This window comes from Chlorocebus sabaeus, chromosome 18, assembly GCF_047675955.1.
Source record: "Chlorocebus sabaeus isolate Y175 chromosome 18, mChlSab1.0.hap1, whole genome shotgun sequence".
Lineage (NCBI taxonomy): Eukaryota > Metazoa > Chordata > Mammalia > Primates > Cercopithecidae > Chlorocebus > Chlorocebus sabaeus.
In genome coordinates, this window is record NC_132921.1 from 66251812 (window position 1) to 66270693 (window position 18882).

At 37.4% G+C, this 18882-nt stretch overlaps 1 long non-coding RNA gene across 1 annotated transcript in view; it reads right to left on the bottom strand.

The window, feature by feature from the left end:
* Window positions 1–2382: 2382 nt before the first annotated feature.
* The window catches only part of LOC140709061 (uncharacterized), a 350527-nt gene continuing 334027 nt past the window's right edge, over window positions 2383–18882 (bottom strand). The window contains exons 2-3 of the long non-coding RNA XR_012089392.1: window positions 3618–3754; window positions 2383–2716 (exon numbers count right to left, since the gene is read on the bottom strand). This is a non-coding gene — a long non-coding RNA (uncharacterized lncRNA). The remainder of the gene's footprint in view (window positions 2717–3617; window positions 3755–18882) is intronic.

Sequence of the window (18882 nt, forward strand, 5' to 3'; positions counted from 1 at the left end):
TAAAGAAGGTTAGCTATGATTTTTCCTTTCACAATCACATTTAAATTTCAGTTAGGGAAACATTTTTTCTCAGTTTCTTCTTCCTCATGTAGGCCTTGGAAAATCTGCCATCTGCAAAAAAGTTACTGGATGCTTTTTGTTTCTCCAGGCACTCTCTTGGCTGATTTAATCCTATGACATTTCACTGAATTAATTTTATCCACAGTTTCTTATTAAGACCATAGCCAAAATAAAAATTCAGTTTTGACCTAGGGAAGATTTGTGATGGACTAGACAACTGTTTTGATTTGATTCTGCCACTCCATGAGTTTGATCCCGTTTTCTTTTTCTCTCTTAAGATACAGCCTGCACGCAAATGGTTTCCAGCATCCACAATTGGTCCTGGGATTGATAATTTTTGTTGCTTTATGACATCTTTCCTGGAATAGTGTTAGGGTCTCTGTTTACGTTCTTTGTTCTAATAGATAAGAGAACAGGATGTGTATTTTGAGCTTAGACTATTAAGAGTGCATGTTTTGTGTACACTAATTTCTGTTGAATCAGCTGCTGGCGATCACAGGTCACACTCCTCTGCTGGAGCCTGGATCATTGTGGTGTTTTTAAGTGGTTTGAGGAAAGTAGGTAGTCAATGTCAACATAATTTAACACTGGGATGAGGACATTTCCCTTGATCTGATCTTCCTAAAGTGTGTTTTTGGAATATACATCAATGGAAACATGAGTTTGTTTCATAAGAAACAAACATTTCATAGTCAAGTAATTGTGGGAAACGGTGGGCTACACAAACTGAAAAGATGTTTCCACTGCAGGACTTCTCAGTCTTTGACATGTTAATGAGCACCATGAATCTCCCAGGAGATGTCAGCATATAGCTTTTCCCGTTCTACAGAGCTCAGTGTTGAGCTATGTGCTCCAAACCATCTATTTAACAGACTGTCACTAAGTGGAATAATCTTTCTAAGAGCTCCCACTAATATCTAATAATGGAACAATATATCTTTTCATAGAGTTATTTAAGTAACATAGCATAAAATACTATATGTTCCTTTATCTAGCATTGGTTGAGTGCTATGTATACTTTAAAAAGCAACACTGAAGATTCCTGAAGCATCTTAGATATTTAATGACTTTTGCCACATCTACAAAATGAACTTGAGGTTTAAGAGGTTTTGTAATGTCTTCTTTATAGTTTCATTCTGCTTCCAAACTCCACTGAATGCTTTTATTTCAGTGCTCCGCAACAATCACTATATGTAGGACCCGTCATTGATCTGATCTTTCACTAACTTCCTTCTTTCACAGAGCATTCATGAAATCTTGCAGATGGGCAGAAATCTTGTAGGTTTTAAAATAAATGGTTCTGCTAGTACAGTCTGTGTGAGGTTAAAATTCATGCAAAAACTTTGTTTCTGATTTTTTAAATTTGATGTTTTTTCATGGCCGCTAAGAAAGTTGGGATTTTCATCAGGAATGAGAAGGGTATTGTTGCCCATAGATTGGATATAGTCTTAGCTGATCTATGTAGAATAATGATAAACTGCCATAGATGCCATGACTTAAACCATTTGTATATCTAGTACATATTACATTTCTTTTCTGTGTTTCATTTTGATTTCTTGGGCAGCATCTCTAGCATACCCCCTATATGCTGTGAAGACTGAGTGAATTAAAGATATATGTGTTGAAAAGTATTGGTGCATGGACATTTCGTGCAGGAGGACTAGAAAAAGCATTGCTGAGGCACATGTGCGCTACCTGTTTTTATTGTTGGAGTCTAACACAATTCTGTAGAGAAGGTGAAAAGTATCTAATTGTAGTGAAAAGAGTTTTGTACTGATTCAGAAAAAGAATTAAGGTGGAAGTCAATAATATATTTTGAAACTTGCCAATAGAAAAAGTCCTTTCTTCCCTGCATTTATTCCAAAGATTTTAGTAATATTTACCCTTTCTTTTTTTTAAAATGCAAACTGTAATTCCCCTTTTCAAAATTCTAAAGCTAAAATAAATGGCATATGAATCAGATGGATTAAGACATTAATTCTATAAAAATACTACACTTTATTTAAAAACCTATGTTTCCTCTCTTTTATTCAGACAACTTTTCGGATGTTCTAAGAAAAATAGCTTTTAAAAAATATATTGAGTCACAATATCCTTTTTAAAAATAGTATAACCAAACTTGTCAAATGTCTATTTTTCCCTTACTTTTATGTGTGACTTATATAATAGAGAAGAGAAAATTTTCAGAAGTCATTGGACATCCTAATCTACCCAAAGATATCATAAAGAATTTTTGGCTCCTTCCTTCCTTCCTTCCTTCCTTCCTTCCTTCCTTCCTTCCTTCCTTCCTTCCTTCCTTCCTTCCTTCCTTCCAATAATATACCTTTATACAGATAGGCATTCCTTATCTATAAGGTTATGTGTACAGCATGTAAGGCCATGACTAATACTGTTTATTCTAAGAGCAACACAGCAGTCAAAAGAACTCAGTGTATGAAAACAGCAGAAGATATCAAATAAGTTCCCTGTGGCTTCCATCAGTTTTCAATCATACTTCAGAAAATTCTCTTTTCCCTTCATTCTTTCTTTCATATACCACAGCTGCTTCTGAATCTGCCTCCTCCAAATACAGCAGAGAAACAACCCCAAACCTCCCCAGGGCATGCTCTCCACCTCCCTTTTCCATCTTCATTTTCCATCGCGTTGCTGAAGTGACCTGAAAGGAGGGGAGGGGGACAGAAGACCTCATTTATTTGTTTCAGAAGACAAATAAACATCTGAAAAAGCCCTGAGTGATTAATAATTTTTCTCAATATAGTATTTTCGAATGCACATTTTCTTATTTATTTATGAAACATCTGTTATCTCTATATTAGCCTTACCTATGTGTTGATTTGGATATTTGCTCCTTCTCTTACTGAATTTTATAAATATTTTAATTTTAATTAGTTATCTACATTACAAGAAGTGATTTTTCCCCAATTTATAATTCACATTTGTGGATTGCCTATATATTTCCTTTACCTATTCGTTTACTTGGATCTTAGTAATTTATGTACTTGTTTTAATTCTTTGTCATTTATATAATTATAGTTTGCCCAGTTTCTATTTTCAGGTTATTTATGATGACATGTCCCTAGAGAAACATAAACTTTCATGTATTTAATTCCATTGCCTCTATTCTTTTCTGTTAGTTATTTTGAAACTGTAGGTCCACATCCTAAGTTTATAGTAACACTCACCTATGTTTCTTTCAGTACTTTGAAGGCACGTAAAATAATTTGAAACTCTTTGTTTACCTGGGATTTATCTTGGTGAGTGGAGTGTGAACCATAGGATTTATTATAATTTCTCTACTTGGTTTATTAATACTTTTACCATTAATAAATAAGGTAAATTGAGAAGCTTTATTTTGGTTGCTTTGCACTTTAAATAGCCTAAAAGACCTACGAAGTACATTTTTTTAAAAAGTATTTAAATAGGCCCGGTGGGGTGGCTCACACCTGTAATCCCAGCACTTTGGGAGGCTGAGGTGGGCAGATCACGAGATCAGGAGATGGAGACCATCCTGGCCAACATGGTAAAAACCCCATCTCTACTAAAAATACAAAAATTACCTGGGTGTGGTGGTGCGCACCTGTAGTCTCAGCTACTTGGGAGGCAGAGGCCGAAGAATCACTTGTACCCAGGAGGCAGAGGTTGCAGTGGGTCGAGATCGTGCCACAGAACTCCAGCTTGGCGACAGAGCGAGACTCTGTCTCAAAAAAAAAAATAGTATTTAAATGTATATACGTATTTTTTCAGTAAAGTAGTCTAGATCTTAGTTGGGGGAAATAACTTTCATGACTTTTCGCCTATTACCTGTTTTGGTTTTCTGCTTTTTTAAGACTGCTATTTTATTTTTATTTCTTTATTTTTATTTTTTAAGACAGAATCTCACTCTTTTGCCCAGGCTGGAGTGCAGTGGTGTGATCTCTGCTCACTGCAACCTCCACCTCCCGGGTTCAAGCAGTTCTCCTGCCTGAGCCTCCTGAGTGGCTGAGAATACAGATACCCGCTACCACACCCAGCTAATTTTTGTATTTTCAGTAGAGATGGGTTTCACCATTTTGGCCAGGCTGGTCTCTAACTTCTCACCTCAAGGGATCCGCCTGCCTCAAGGGATCCACCTGCCTAAGCCTCTGAAAGTTCTGGGATTCCAGGCATGAGCTACCACGCCCGGCCTCTTATTATTTATTTTAAAACGGAAAGGTAAGAAATCTCAGAAAAGAGAGTCATGTTGACATTAGAGATGGATTTCAAGAATTTTTTCTAACCCTAACACCAACAACTTGTTCTTACGGCTCCTGGGGGAGGAGCTGTGCGGCATTCCTCAGGGTCCAGAACAGTGATGCAGCCATTTTGCAGGCGGGCAGCGTCTCACGCCTTTCTGTCGTTAGCACTCTTTTGTGGCTGGTTCCCTTCTTTCTTTTCTGCTCATTTCTGTACCAGGGTGACTGGCTCTCACTCTGTGCTTTCTCTCTTCCATAGCACTGGTTAGTGTATAACGAATCGAGAAGTTAGGTTTTGCCTTAGGAAATAAGGAGGCCAATCAGCTCACTGGCCCAATTCACATTATTGTAGCTTGGTTACCTAAAGTTTGAATTAGATTGGGACCAAAATCTGCATAAAAGTGCTGTGATTCTTCTCTGTTCCTGTGTTGTTATTCCCTGTTGTGTATCTCCCTTGGAAACTTTTTGAAATAGTCTCTGTAGGACGTGCTTATTCCTAGGTTCCCTGGCCCTAATACCATTTAATACAGATACAAATTCACCATAAGTTCTGATAAGCCTAATGCATAGGGGCTTTTAAAAGCGAGTAAAAATTGGATGAAGGCTAATAAGGATGAAACTCAGAGTCAGGGAAGAAAGTGGTAACAGTGAGGCTTACGGGGTCATGTGGGCCCAGATTGTTCAGGGCTTCCCTCTTACACCTCTTGAAATATGTGTGGTTCTATCCTAACAGCAATAGGAAGCCTTCTGAGGGTTTTAAACAGGGGAACAAAATTATTAGGTTAATGTTTTACAAAGAATCTTTTAAAAAGATTCTTGATGAAATAACTATTCTTTTGATTAACAGCTGGCTTTTGATTAAATTATCAGTTCTAGCACATTCCTCTATTAGTCAGATCCTCTTGTCATTTTTCTGCTTATTTTTATTTTGCTGCTTTTGCTTTTATTTTGCCAGAGTGGGGAGAGCCTATTGTTACTGTTATTGTTCTCCATTTCTCTTATTTTTTGATTGATATATATTGACGTAACGTATTTGGCGCATAAAAGTTTATGCAAAACATATCTTTATTATAAAGAGTAATCTTTGTTAAAATGCCAAACACATAGAAATCACAGGACAATGAATGTTCACTCATAATGAAATTAAGTTTGTAAGATTTGTAAATGAAATTGCCTTTTGTCTGAATCCAGAATATACTAAGTGCCATTTGAAGGTCATAGTGAAAAATACATTCGCATTGGAAGAATATGAAAAAATACTAAAATTTGGCAGTCACTTTAGAAGCTTACCTAGCTCTCCAACTCATTGTCATTCTCTCTGTTAGCTGGTCCCCTAGGGATCAATAAAAACCGTTCTGGTTGGAACACTCTAACTACTAGTGCAGAAAAGAATTGTGTCAGGTTTATTTAGTGATGTCATGGAGCCTGAAGGAAGGCAATAAAAATCTCTGATGCTCTCCAAAAGCAGAAGCTTACTGCATGGAAACTAGTGCTCTAAAAAGGCTTTAGCCTTTGAAGAAAAACAATTCAACTATATTTTAATGAAAGGAAAGAAAAACTGTTTGTCCATGGAATATGAGATATCAGATGGAATTAAAACACATTTTGAGACATAAAAAAAGCAAATAACCCAATCAAAAATGGTCATAGGATCCAAATAGTCTTATCACTAAGAAATATATTCAAATGGTCAATAAGCACATGAAAGGATGCTCAACATCCTGAGTCACCAGGGAAATGCAAATCAAAACCATATGAGACACTACTCTTACCTACGAGGATGGCTAGATTCCAAAAGTCAGATAAAATCAAGTATTGGTGAGGAAGTGGAGAAATTGGAACCGTCCTAAACTGCTGATGAGAATGTAAAGTAGTGTAGCTGCTTTGGGAAACAATCTGGCAGTTCCTCACAATACATAGAGTTATCTTATGTTCTAGCAATTTTACTCCTATGCATTTTCCCAAGAGGAGAGAAGAGACACATTTACACAAACACTCACACGTAAAGAAATGTTCACAGCAGCATTATTTATGATAGCCATAAATTAGGCACAACTCAAGTGGCTGAATGAATAAACTAAATGTGGTATATCTATACAATCAAATAGTATTTGACCATGTAAAGGAATAAAGTTCGATATATGGTACAATGTGAATTAATTTTGAAAACATTACGCTAAGTAAAACAGACCAGTCCTGAAATGCCACATTATTGTAAGATTCCATTCATACAAAACGTCCTGAACAGGCAAGTCTATACAGACAGAACATAGATTAATGGTAACTTCTTAAAGCTTAGGAGGATAGGGCTGTAGGTGGATGATAGCTGAAGGGTATGGGGTTGCTATCGAGGTGATGAACATATTTAAAATTATGGTAATGATTGTACATTTCTGTAAAATACTTAAAATCACTGAATTTTATATTTTAAGTGGGTGACTTGCATGAATATAGGAATTATTTCTAAACAATGCTTTTAAAAAATAAAAAGAAGACTCTGGGAAAGGAAGTGTGTCATTAACCCATTTAACTGGTTGTAATTCCCGATTGTGTTTAGCACAGATTTTGATATGGACTCAAAATCCAAAGGGCACTGGTGCAGAGTCACACTCCCATCATATTACTATGACACGCCAGAGTAAAGAGGAAAATACTTTGCAATACTGCAGAATTCATTATCCTGAAACACGCACAGAAGATAGTCCTCAGCCTCAGCAAAGAGATCTACACTCAAACTTTTACTCCCAATTTAATCAACAGTGCTAAATGAGCCTGATTATTAGAATATCCAGTTATTTTAAAATAAAGTTATTTTTAAAACTGGTTCATTCTTTTAAGACCCTAAAATTTTCCTAAAAGAAAAAGCAAGTGATCAGAAGTGTCATAAGGATTGAACTTTCTGTGGTGTTTATTCACTCGGGGCACTGGAATCTTGTATTTAGTGGTTAGGTACTGTGTTCCCTGTTAAGATATTTTCATTACTAACACTGAAGTATTCTTTACCCCAGAATTTTATAATGGCCCACTTCAGAATAAGGGCCCACCTCAGAAATGAAGTCTGTGATACACATTCGCAATAATATAAACAGCCTCCCAGTGGTTTCTGATTTCAATCTCTTCTGCCTCCTGCCTTGTTCTCTAGGGAAAATGATTAACTTTAACCTGTCAGGGCTTAGGGAGTAAGTTTTGCCCAAGATGGGTTCTCTTCTGGGAGTTTTATATTGTTCTTATTATCCAGTCTGGTCTGTACCAAAATGTCTTCTTTTCAGTTTAGGGACCTTATCACTAAACTTTAGACTTGCTTGTGCTCTTGGTCAGAGCTCATTCACTAAGTATTAAATCTCTCCTACTGAAGTCTTTGGAAGGCTGATCATTCTTCTGACACATTTTGCAAAAACGCTGGCTGTCCCTTGGTGATTGTGCCGCCCCGTCTCACAGGGGAAGCTCATGATGTACAAAGTGTTTGAAGGCACTTCATGACACTCCCTGTTCGACAACATTATCCCTCTGGGAAGCCAGTGCTCAAGTAGCACGTCAGTTACACTAGTATTTAAAAGAATAATAATTACAACCACCATTCTATTTGCCGCCTCCAAGAGATCAATTTTTTAAGCACACAAGTGAGAATATGAAACATTTGTCTTTCTGTGCCTGGCCTATTTCACTTAACATAGTGTCCTCCAGTCTCCAGTTCCATCCATGTTGTTGCAAATGACAAGATTTCATTCTTTTTTTTTTTTTTTTTTTTTGAGATGGAGTCTCGCTCTGTAGTCCAGACTGGAGTGCAGTGGCTCGATCTCGGCTCACTGCAAGCTCGGCCTCCCAGGTTCACGTCATTCTCCTGCCTCAGCCTCCTGATTAGCTGGGACTACAGGCACCCGCCACCACGCCCAGCTAATTTTTTTTATTTTTAGTAGAGACAGGGTTTCACTGTGGTCACGATCTCCTGACCTTGTGATCTGCCCGCCTCGGCCTCCCAAAGTGCTGGGATTACAGGCATCAGCCACCGCGCCCAGCCAATTTCATTCTTTTTATGGCTCAATTGTATTTCATTGTGTGTATATATCACAGTTTCTTTATCCATTCATCTGTGGATGGACACTTACGCTGCATCCATATCTAGGCTATTGTGAATAGTGCCGCAATAAGCATAGGAGTGCTGATGTTGAGTTGCTGGAGAAGGGGGGATAATGAGGGGTTGGTTAATAGGTACAGAGGTAGAGTTAGAAGGAATAAGATCTAGTGTTTGGTAGCACAATATGGCGATTATAGTTAACAATAATTTATGGTACATTTCAAAATAACTAATAGAGTAGAATGGGAATATTCCCAACACAAAGAAATGATAAATGTTTGGGATGATGAATATCCCAGTTACCCAGATTTGATCATTACACATTGTATGCTTATATCTAACTATCATATTTTCCATAATATGCATCCATAAAAATTAAAAATAATAATAATTGTATGTGTTAATGGGGTACAGTCCATTAATTAAAAAAACAGAAGAATATTCCCTCTTTTGTATGCTGTTTGGCAGAATAGATCTTGTTAAAACAATTAATAAACCACTTATCTTTATAAAATATGATTTTACAAAATACTTATGAGATTGAATTTTGGCTTTAAAAATAAGATAAGCAAAGACTGTATTAATTGTAATTCCAGATAGGCTTATCGTATTCATATGTAGAGTTTATGTAGACAATAGCTTGATACCAGCACGAGCTGAAAATTGTAATGGCAAATCATATACAAAGATTGTTTTCTGGAATTGTCTCAATTTCAAATCGCCTGTTTAACCATCTCCATATATTCATAACCCAACAGGCAGCATGTCCAAATTTTTCACTTGTAGAATATGATCAGTCTGTTTCCATGGAGGCATTGGATGCTGGAATTCAGAAATGCAAACTTTCACTAGCTTAGCTATAAAATAATTGAGGCAGTTTAATGAAGTAATACAAATAAGTTATTTCAGTTTTAAAAGTTTGTTTGAGAAGCTCAATCAAGTATTTGAGAGGTCTGTGCCATGATAATATCAAATTGTCGTATGCCAGGCTGTTTTCCTTATAATTTTGAAGTACCATCACTGTACAAGACAAAATACATCTTTCTTCAAAGGTGAGTGCCACCGACTGGTTTTCTGGATTTTCCCCCTAAGTATTCCCTTTAGTTCAAGGATGGGAATTGAGAGTATGTACCTGGATGCCTGTTTAATGTTATTATTTTCTATATTCCACAATGCCTCCACTTATTTTAGGTCTTAGCAGTCACTGTTACCAAAAAGTTTAGGCCTTAGCAGTCACTGTTACCAAGATTAGAGTCTCCATTCTCTAATCTAGTTCCAGAACTGTTTCCAATTTAGGTGGGAGTGGTTTTCTAAGTCAATGCCATAAGTATGTTGGTTATTCAATTAGTGTTTGTTAAATTGAACAGTCAATTGTCTTAGTTGTTCCTTAGTTGTTCTCACCCAACTAACCATGTGTTATAAAACTACTAGCAAAATCTAAGAACTTGAAAGTTCTAGTTTATAATGAGTCAGATCCTTCCAGGGTTTAATCTTTGAGCAGGAATGGTTAGGTACTTTTAGAAGCTATATTAACTCCATGAAACCACCTGGGATCTATTTGGTAAATTGCTACTTCTGTGCTAATTTGCATGGCCGACTTGCTCTAATTTTTAGAAGGGATGGGAACTTGGTAGGGCATGGTGAAAGAGCAGAGCTATTGTGAATAGCTATATGTGACTGAGTCAAACTGTTGTAAATGAACATCAACTAGAACTTGATAGTTTACAAAATGTGTGCAATTAAGTGCACAGGCTGAGTTAGTATAATAAAAATACTTTAAAATATAGTGGTTCAAATTAAGTTAATGGAAATATTTGTTTTCCACATAAGAATCTAGAGGTTATCAGAGTATACAATAGACAGATGAATTTGTGTTTTCTCAATTAGCTACCCAAATCAGTGGTGAACTGCTGATATAGAGGTGGCTACAACAACTCTCCTTCACCAGATCGTCTGAGACTTGGAGTCCCTCCATCCTGCCGCCTTGCTGTGTTTTAAGGTGTTGTCTTTGTTCTGGTCAAAGATGTCTCATATCAGTATATCTGCTTTCCAGCTTTTAGGAAGTAAGAAAGGGAAGATCTGGAGTGGTACTACTTTTTTTTTCTTGGAACTGGCGCTAATTGTTTCCATTCATATTCTACTAGAGAAAACTTAGTCACATGGCCACTCCTAGCTGCAATAAGACTTCAAAATGGGGTCTCTCCTGGACAGCCATGTGTCCTGTTAAAACTTGGTGAGCTTTTATGGCTAAAAGGGTTAATGAGAACTTGTTCTGTGAATGAAAAGGAGATTGGACGTGATAGTGGTGATAGATCTTGGAGGTAATCTCATTTGAGCCCCACAGTGATCTAGTGGTTGAATGTTTACTGTTTTCTTCTATTTTATGGAGAAAGCAAGTAAAGCTTGAAGAGAAAAATAAATTTAAATGTGTGTCTGTTGTAATTGAAGCCTATGAATAAGTTCTTTAAAAGATAAATAAATATCAGAATAAATATTAGGAGAGGTAAATGCCAGAATAAATAGCTGGAAGAGCTGAAAGTGAAAGCCTTTGGCGAACAGGACTTGAGGATGGGCAGGAGACCACTGGTTTTCATTGTAAAATATTACACATTGTAAATATTTGGGTTTAATCTGATTTGCTAAACTATATGCATATTTTGCTTTGATAAGAGTTAAACATCTAAAGGATAAATTAAAACCACCAGTCATAATTTATGCAGATTGATTTCACTTATCCCTAATGGTCCCTGATTATACCAATCCTGTCTCTAAAAGTTATCTAGGGAATGCTAAATTCCAAGTTATGGTATCATTTTGAAAATAGAAATGTCAAAAAAAAAATCATCAATCATCTTGTTACAGGTAACTCAGTCCTTGCCACCTTCACATCAGAAATTCACCACTGGTTTGGGTACTCAGTTGGAGAGAACATAGCTCATTAGACCTGACGTTAGCAAACACTTCCAATCTCAATGAGAAATAAGGACTTTCACCCACTTCTAGTCAGCTTAGCTAATGAGTGCGGTGAAGAAACCTAGAGACAGCCATGTCCTTAGAGATTACTCTATGTTTAGTCAATATATAAAGCTTACATATAATACCCTTGACAACTTCATGGTCATTCAGCATCTTCTCAAAACTTTCGGGTAATGGGGAGCTCACCACCTCACAAGACATTAATTCTATTTCCTAAGAATATCCCAAATCTCTGCACCCCTCTTCATCACCTTGCACACACTTTGTATCTCCCCTCCCCCATGCTACCCTCCATTCTTCACGGAACAGTTAGCATGATCTTAAAATTGCAAATTTGATTTTGGTACACTTCTACTCCTAGTGATTTCCCATTATCTTTAGGATAAAGACCTTTGCTCCCTTCTGAGTTTTTTTTCATGTGTTTTTTCTACTGTCTGGATCACTGTTCTATTTTCCCTTCCTGCAATTGGAGCAATTTTATTAGTTATGTTTAGTTGTCAACTTAATATTTCTTTCCTCTTGGAATCTTTTTCTTATGCCCTAGACTTAGATGTCCTGTTATAAGCATTCCAGTAACATCCTTGTTTTTTCCTGTAACAGTACTTATTCACTGTACCATAATTTTTTTGTTTGTTATTCTCTATAAATAGCAAATGTCATGAAGGAATGGGCTCAAGCTTGTTACATTCACTGTTGTATCTTCAGTACTTTGCACTGTGCTTAGCATGTGCTAGATTCTCAAATGAATGAATACGCTCTTTTGCTGGAAGTCTTTTCTATATTTTATAAAATTGATTTCCCTCTGGAGTCTAGATAAAGTAATCCCTGTTCTAAAAGAGAGTCCTTCACATACTTTAAATTCCTCTTGTTGTCTACCATTAAATCTTGTATATTCTTGGCTAAGTATTGATACTTTAAGTTATCTCGCACAAAACATTTAAGTTTGAGGGAACACCATAAATAATAATTTTGCCCATATGACATTGGGAAAAAATTGAAAGAGGGACAAAATTCACATGAATGGGAATTTATTGAAAATGCAATCTCTGTTAGAGTATATGCTTATGTGTGGGGCACTATGGGTTTGCCTCTACTTATACTCAGCTCCCATGAACCTGGACATTGGAACAGTGCAGTCATGAAACAGTTGGGACATTTTAGTTAGTACTTACACACTTATAAATAAGTATAAAAGATTAACTCCAATCAATTCATGAATTAATTATTGTTATCCAGGAGTCAAATAAGTCATGACATGAGACGAGGAAGGTCACCATATTGGAGTTCTCCCCATATGGAAATACAAAGCAAAAAGAAAGGAATTTCTATTCTAAAGCTGTACTTAAGCCAGGCTTCTCATCCTATTTAATGCCACTAATTTTTGTAACTTTAGTGGAGGACTTTACTTTTATTACTGTCAAATTTTATTGTTTAATTCAGGTCATAATTCTGGAGTATCAACTTTATTCTATATATTGATCTGCCACTTAACTTTTTCATTATTCTTTACAGCTTATAAACCATGCACTTAATAAAAAAGTTCTATCTTCATCAAAGTCATTGGTTATACTTTTCAAAAGAATGATACAGAATTGTTTAATAGGCCACTGGAGACTGCTGACCAGTGTAAAATTGTGCTGGAGGGAAGTTATACCTGAAGGTATAACTATACCACTAGTTTTCACCGTCATTACAGGCACACCTTGGATGTATTGTGAGTTCACTTCCAATCACTGCAAAAAGGCAAGTCACATGAACTTCTTTTTTTTCCAGCATCTGTAACAGTTATATTTTCACTATACTATTGTTTATTAAGTGTGCAATAGATTATGTCTAAAAACACAGCATATGTATCTTAATTTAAAAATACTTTATTGCTAAAAAATGCTAACAGTCATCTGAGCTTTCAGTTAATCATAATCTCTTTTCTGCTTGAGGGTCTTGCCATAGTATTGACAGCTGCTGACTGATCAGGGTGGTGGTTGGTGAAGGTTGGGTGGCTGTGGCAATTTTCTTAAAATAAGACAACAATGAAACTCGATTGACTTCTTCAATCAGTTAACTCTTCCTTTCACAAAAACATTTCTCTGTAGCATGTGATGCTATTTAATACATTTTACCCATAGTAGAACTTCTTCCAAGATTGGAGTCGACCTTCTCAAATTTTGTTTGATGTTACTTTATGAATTAAAGTTAGGTAACAGTATAAATCCTTTGTTGTTGTTTCAACAATGTTCACAGAATCTTCACCAGGAGTAGATTCTGTCCCAAGAAATGACTTTCTTTGCTCATCCATAAAAAGCCACTTCTTATCCATTCAGGTTTGATCATGAGATTGCAACAATTCAGTCACGTCTTCAAGCCCCACTTCTAATTATAGTTCTCTTGCTATTTCTACCACATCTACAGTTACTTCCTCTGCCAAAGTCCTAAACCCACAAAGCCTTCATGAAGGTTGGCATTAAGTTCTTCCAAACTCCTATTCGTGTTGAGATTTTGAACTCCCATGAGTCACAAATGTTCTTAGTGGCATTCAGACTGGTGAATCTCTTCCAGGTTTTTAACTGTCTTTGCCCACATTCATTAGAGGAATCACTGTGTGTGACAACTATAGGCTTACAAAATGCATTTCTTAATAGGACTTAGAGTTTAAATTACTCCTTGATCCATGGGCTGCAAAGTGGATGTTGGGTTAGCAGACATGAAAACAACATGAATCTCATTGTATATCTCCAACAGTGCTCTTGGGTAAAGAGGTGCATTGTGAATGAGAAGTAAGATTTTGAAAGGAATCTTTCTTAGCAGTAGGTCTCAAGAGTGAACTTAAAATATTCAGTAAACCATGCTATAATCAAGTGTTATGTCATCTAGGCTTTGTTTTTCCATTTATAGAGCACAGGCAGAGTAGCTTTGGCACAATTCTTAAGGGCCTTAGGATTTCTGGAATGGTAAATGAGCACTGACTTCAACTTAAAGTCACCAGCTATATGGACCCTAAGAAGAAAGTCAGCCTATCCTTTGAAGCCAGACATTCACTTTTCTTTAGCTCTGAAAGGCCTAGATGGTATCTTCTTCCAATAGAAGGCTGTTTCATCTGCATTGAAAATCTACTGTAGAGTGTAGCCACCTTCACCAGTGTCCTTAAGTAGGTCTCCCGGATAATTTGCTCCAGCTTATCCATCAGCACTTGCTGTTTCACCTTGCAATTTTATGTTATGAAAATAGTTCCTTCCCTTTAACCTCATGAACCAATCTCTGCTAGCTTCATTTTTTTCCTGCAGCTTTCTCACCTCTTTTAGCCTTCACAGACTTGAAGAGAGTTGAAGCCTTGCTCTGGATTAGGCCTTGGTTTAAGGGAATGCTGTGGCTGATTTGATCTTCTATTCAGACCATTCAAACTTTCTCCATATCAGCAATAAGGCTGTCTGGCTTTCTTATCATTTGTGTGTTCAGTGGATAAGCACTTTTAATTTTCTTCAAGAACTTTTCCTTTGCCACAGGTTGGTTAACTATTTGGCACCAAAGGCCTACCCTTTGGGCTATCAGATTTGGCATGCTTTCCTCACTAAGCCCAGTCATTTCTAGCTTTTGATTTAAAGTGAGAGATATGCAACTCATCACCTGAACATGTAGAAACCAATTTAGGATTATTCATTGACATAACTTCAATATTATGGTGTTTTAGGGAATAAGGAGACCTGAGAAAAGGGAGAGATATGGGGACTGTCTGGTCAGTGGAGCAGTCAGAGCACATACAACATTTATTAAGTTTGCCATCTTACATGGATGCTGTTTGTGGTATTGCAAACAATTGCAACAGTAACATTAAAGATCCTGATAACAAATATAACAATGATTTAAAACTTTGAAATATTGCTAGAATTACTAAAATGTTACACAGAGACCCAAAGTGAGAACCTACCTTTGAAAAAATGGCACTGATAGACTTGCTTGATGCAGGGTTGCTACAAACCTTCAGTTTCTAAAAACCACAATATTTGTGAAGCATCATAAAACAAAGCACAATAAAATGAGTTATGTTCGTTTCTGCCTTTGATTTGTTGCACAGGGCAGTAAAAAACAGGAACCACGTACTATTGTTGGAGGACACGAAAAACCCCACACATGCTATATCCATGTCCTATCACTGTTTGATCTTATCTGTAGATAATTTCACTTAACTTCACTTTAACTTTAATTTCACTTAACTGTAACTTCACTTTCAATTAATATTTTTTTCAGTATAGAGGCATCTCCTTAGTTCTATGACTATGTAAAAAATGAACCAAGTTGAACACTCTTTAAATTCTCTTATTGCAAATAATTTTCTGTAATCACTATAGTTCTTTGTTGTCCAAGAAAAAGTCTCCATTGTGTGCTTTATGACCACTGGGTATATGGCTCTGCAGAGCTAATTCAGTCTTTTTATTTTTTATTTTTATTTTTTTGAGATGGAGTCTCGCTTTGTCACCAGGCTGGAGTGCAGTGGTGCGATCTCGACTCACTGCAACCTCCAGCTCCTGGGTTCAAGAGATTCCCCCACCTCAGCCTTCCGAGTAGCTGAGATTACAGGCACGTGCCACCACATCCAGCTAATTTTTGCATTTTTAGTAGAGATGGGGTTTCACCACATTGGCCAGGCTGGTCTCAAACCTCTGAACTCAGCTGCTCTGCCCGCCTCAGCCTCCCAAAGTGCTGGGATTACAGTCGTGAGCCACTGTGCCTGGCCTAATTCAGTCTTTTTATTCCCTGTCTTTCTTACAGATCTCTCAGTGAGGCAAGTAAATTATTATTTGATTTGCTCAGGGATCATAGCACTTCACACATCTCAGAATTGGGATTGTGCCATTGTAGCTGTATCATCTTCAGCTTCCATGTTGTTGCTACTAAGAAAATACCCAAGCTCTCTCTTTTTAAAAAACAAACAAAATTATGTTGTTTGTTACTGAGTTTTATTATTCAATGCCAGAAAGTTGGTGGACACTTAAATCAGTATACTTTAGTAAAATTAATATATATGAATAGAATCTCATTTAGTTCTACTCCTAAAATTTTAGCTTTCTATTTTCATACAAAATTAATTAGTATACCTGTTATAGATGTCAATTTTATACTGCATCTTTAAAACTCACCAAGACCCACCGATGCAGTTTTCATATTGGAGTTATGGGGAATTTTATGTTATTTCAAGACAGCCTGTTTATTCCAAAATCTATTATTTTGACTAAACATTTTTTTACACTTATATTAAAATATTTATGATGAAGCACATCGAGTCACATCTAGTCACCTGGTATGCATTTCATGCTGAATGATAATGCTTCATATTTGAACAATACATTAGAATTGCAAAACAGTCTCAAATGTCTGTCTAATTTATCTAATTTGTTCTACACAATAGTCCTGTGAAAATGGAGGTTAGATACATTTTTCTCCATTTCACAGGTCAGGAAACTGAACCTCACATAGGTTACCACCCTTTGCTAAGGAGATATAGCTTGGGATAAGACTAGACCTAGGCTCTGGTCTCTGCTAAACCAGGGGTCCCCAGACCCCAGGCTGCAGACCGGTACTGGCCTGTGGTGAGTTAGGAACTGGGCCACACAGCAGGAGGGTGAGTGGCGGGCAAACAGACATTACCACCTGAGCTCTATCTCCTGTCAGACAAGAGCATGAGGTTCCCACAGGAGCACGAACCCTATTGTGAACTGTGCATGCGAGGGATCTAGGTTGCATGCTGTTTATGAGAATCTAATGCCTGATGATGTGAGGTGGAACAGCTTCATCCTGAAACCATCACCCCCACCCCTGCCCACCTGTCCATGGAAAAGTTGTCTTCCATGAAATTGGTCCCTGTTGCCAAAACGGTTGGGAACTGACTACTGTGCTAAACCCGTTCACTCTACAGTGACCACCAGCAGCAGATGCTGTAATGAACACAAAAATGTTCTTTCTTACGATGACCTTATATTAAGTTAAAGAAAAGTTTAGGGTAGACTCCACCTCTGGGGACAGGGCATAGCTAAACAAAAAGCAGCAGAAACCTCTGTAGATGTAAATGTCCCTGTCTGACAGCTTTGAAGAGAGCAGTGGTTCTCCCAGCATGGAGGCTGAGACCTGAGAATGGACAGACTGCCTGCTCGAGTGGGTCCCTGACCTGATTAGCCTAACTGGGAGACATCCCCTACTAGGTGCAGACCGACACCTCACACCTCACACGGCTGGGTACACCCCTGAGACGAAGCTTCCAGAGCAAGAATCAGACAGTAACACTTGCTGTTCAGCAATATTCTATTTTCTGCAGCCTCCACTGCTGATACCCAAGCAAAGAGGGTCTGGAATGAACCTCAAGCAAACTCCAGTAGACCTACAGCTGAGGGTCCTGACTGTTAGAAGGAAAACTAACAAACAGAAAGGATACCCACACCAAAACCCCATCAGTAAGTCACCATAATCAAAGACCAAAGGCAGATAAAACCACAAAGATGGGGAAAAAGCGGTGCAAAAAGCTGGAAAATCAAAAAAATCGGAGCACATCTCCCCCTCCAAAGGAATGCAGCTCATCGCCAGCAGTGGAACAAAGCTGGATGGAAAATGACTTTGACGAGTTGAGAGAAGAAGGCTTCAGTTGATCAAACTTCTCAGAGCTAAAGGAGGAACTACCTACCCAGCACAAAGAAACTAAAAACCTTGAAAAAAGAAGGGAAGAATGGATAACTAGAATAATCAATGCAGAGAAGACCATAAACGAACTGACAAGAGATGAAAACCATGACACGAGAACTACGTGACAAATGCACAAGCTTCAGTAACTGACTCGATCAGCTGGAAGAAAGAGTATCATTGATTGAAGATCATGAATGAAATTAAGTGAGAAGAGAAATGTAGAGAAAAAAGAGTAAAAAGAAATGAACAAAGCCTCCAAGAAATATGGGATTATGTGAAAAGACCAAATCTACATCTGATTGGTCTGCCTGAAAGTGACAGGGAAAATGGAACCAAGTTGGAAAACACTCTGGAGGATATCATCCAGGAGAACTTCCCCAACCTAGTAAGGCAGGCCAACATCCAAATTCAGGAAATACAGAGAATGCCACAAAGATACTCCTCAAGAAGAGCAACTCCAAGACACATAATTGCCAGATTCACCAAAGTTGAAATGAAGGAAAAAATCTTAAGGGCAGCCAGAGAGAAAGGTCAGGTTACCCACAAAGGGAAGCCCATCAGACTAACAGCAGATCTCTCGGCAGAAACTCTACAAGCCAGAAGAGAGTGGGGGCCAATATTCAACATTTTTAAAGAAAGAATTTTCAACTCAGAATTTCATATCCAGCCAAACTAAGTTTCATAAGTGAAGGAGAAATAAAATCCTTTACAAACAAGCAAATGCTTAGAGATTTTGTCACCACCAGGCCTGCCCTACAAGAGATCCTGAAGGAAGCACTAAACATGGAAAGGAACAACAAGTACCAGCCATTGAAAAACATGCCAAAATGTAAAGTCCATTGATGCTAGAAAGAAACTGCATCAACTAACGAGCAAAATAACCAGTTAATATCA